Source organism: Microtus pennsylvanicus, chromosome 2 (genome assembly GCF_037038515.1).
Source record: "Microtus pennsylvanicus isolate mMicPen1 chromosome 2, mMicPen1.hap1, whole genome shotgun sequence".
NCBI classification, from domain to species: Eukaryota; Metazoa; Chordata; class Mammalia; order Rodentia; family Cricetidae; genus Microtus; species Microtus pennsylvanicus.
The window spans coordinates 77170235-77172902 of NC_134580.1; the positions used below are offsets into that span (position 1 = coordinate 77170235).

The 2668-nt window shown below is 36.5% G+C and overlaps 1 pseudogene; it reads right to left on the bottom strand.

The window, feature by feature from the left end:
- Positions 1-625: 625 nt before the first annotated feature.
- On the bottom strand, positions 626-1410 carry LOC142844883 (peroxiredoxin-1 pseudogene; annotated as a pseudogene).
- Between the last annotated feature and the right edge of the window lie 1258 nt (positions 1411-2668).

A 2668-nucleotide genomic window follows, 5' to 3' on the forward strand; every position in this document is an offset into this window, starting at 1 on the left:
CAATAGAATATTTATATGTGTTTGTGAACATGTTCTGCCTATAGGCAATTAAGATTTATCAAGCGCAATTGTTTCTAAGTATAGTCACAACTATATAATATTAATTTTTTTATTGCCATGTAACTCATTACCCAAAACACCTAAAATCCCAGATCTATTATCTTGCAGATAACCTTGCTTAATTCTCAGCTCAGATTTCTGAAACATTGCATTCTCATCTGAGGAAGAAAGAGAATGTGAGGTTGTATTAGTAGGAGAGCTAATTTTCTTATTTCTATAGAAGTGAAGATTACTGAAACATTCTTCAGTTCCAGCCTTTCATTGTGTGCTTATTTCATAGAAACACAAAGGAGACACACTAGGCAAGTCTTATAGATTTTGAGAAGATCACCAATGCAATATTGTATGGCCACTAAGTGCTGCCTTACTGTACTTTATATAGTGTTTAGCAGGACCTCACCAGCAATACTTATATTGGAAGGGAGGGTATTATGAATTGGATCTTAAATTTATCTTCCAAGGTGTATATTCTTTTTTTTCATATTTTCAAGTTTAATAGATACTACAAAAAGAACAGGCTGATTTCTGCAACAGGTGTATCATATAGTCTACCCACAACACAGTGGAAGAAAGGCCAACCCCCAACCCCCAGCTGTGTAGGAAAGGCATGTCTTGGATGACACCAAGTTTTGTTTTTAAGCATGAATAGAGTACAAGAGATTTTCTTCTGGCTGCCCAATGGAGCCTGTTTATGGTCCAGTGCTCACTTCTGCTTAGAGAAATATTCTTTGCTGTTTTGGACATCAGGCTTGATGGTATCACTGCCAGGTTTCCAGCCGGCTGGGCACACTTCACCATGTTTGTCAGTGAACTGGAAGGCCTGTACTAGTCTCAGAGTCTCGTCCACAGAGCAGCCAACAGGAAGATCATTTACAGTGATCTGTCAAAGGATACCTTTATCATCAATAATAAAGAGGCCCCTGAAAGAGATACCTTCATCAGCCTTTAAGATTCCATAATCCTGAGCAATACTGCGCTTGGGATCTGATACCAAAGGAATGTTCATAGGTCCCAATCCTCCTTGTTTCTTGGGTGTATTAACCCATGCCAGATGACAGAAGTGAGAATCCACAGAAGCTCCAATCACTTGGCAGTTCAGTTTCTTAAATTCTTCTGCCCTATCACTGAAAGCAATGATCTCAGTGGGGCACACAAAAGTAAAATCCAGAGGGTAACAGAATACGACATATTTTCCTTTGTAATCACTTAGGCTGCTATCTTTGAATTAGCCATCTGGCATAACAGCTGTGGCTTTGAAGTTGGGGGCAGGATGCCCAATTTTTGCATTTCCTGAAGACATCTTGCTATCAGCAGGGCCGAGTCACAGGTCTCAGAGACAGAAACAGCTAGGCAAAGTAAGGAAGACGACCCTAAGGTGTATATTCTAAACATTTAGTCACAACACTATGGAGTGAAACCTTTTGAAGGCCCTAGAGACCATTGAATGTGGACAAAGCTTAGTAGGGCATGTACTGCTGAGGATACTGGGAGTCAGTGCTCTTCTGCCATTGTGCCTTCTGGACCTTGGGAGATGAGTAGCTTTTACCACCACACATGCTGTTATTATATTCTTTCTTATTGTTGAATTAAATGGAATTCCAAAGGATGAGGGAAAAAATTTAAGTCAAAAGTAATCAGTTTCCCTATAAAGTAGATCTGTTGAATATTTTGTCATAAGACAAAAAAAAAAACTGACTAACAGAATAATCAAAGATATGCCTGAGAGAGAGGATAATTGGACCCCTACTCAATGTCTTTCTGTACATCCACCAAAATAACACTTAGGGAAACAGATAATTTGTCTAAACACCTTATACAATGTGAGTTGTCATGTGTTTTGTAAGAAGTTATTTCAGTAGCTATTAGACAAATATTGCAATATATTAGAAAACAAAAAATATATTTAATAAAAATTACAAAATATATGCTAATTAAAAATATGAGTGTATTTCTGAACACATAGGTTATTTCATATTTTTACTTTTCAAATATTTTCACCACCTTCCTAATCAGGAATTTTAATGATTATTTCTTCCAGACCTTGAAAGTTTTCACTGAAGAAAAACTTTGCTCAAACAGAAAGGTGATAAAATATTTAACACCCTTCCTATAACTACTGAAACTTTGTATCATTAGGAGGTATTTTTAAAGAATCTAACAGCTGTGGGTTTTCTTTCTTGACATAAAATATAGAATGTTCTTGCGATAATGCAAATTGATTTCAAATTCTACAGGCTCTTTAATGTCAAATATATCAAACAAATTAATGTAGTTACCATTTGTAGAACATGTATATATTTCTAGAAAGCCACCCTGAAGTTGTCTGACTTGCCACTATGATGACAGAGAAAACACAGAAACTAAAGTTCTATCCGATGTCAAATTGTAAACTTTGCCCACTAGAGCCTGTTAATCATGGCTTAGAGCTGAATGCATGAATTCTTTGAGTCTTTGGAACAAAGTTGCGCCAATATTATGATTCCTTTTCCTACCAAAGAGAGTTTCACTATTGAATACAAGTCATTAATACAGAAACCAATTCACTCTTGTCTACTACCTGTGAAGTTTAAGAAGGATATGCTGGCCTTTCCATTTATGAGTGAATTCT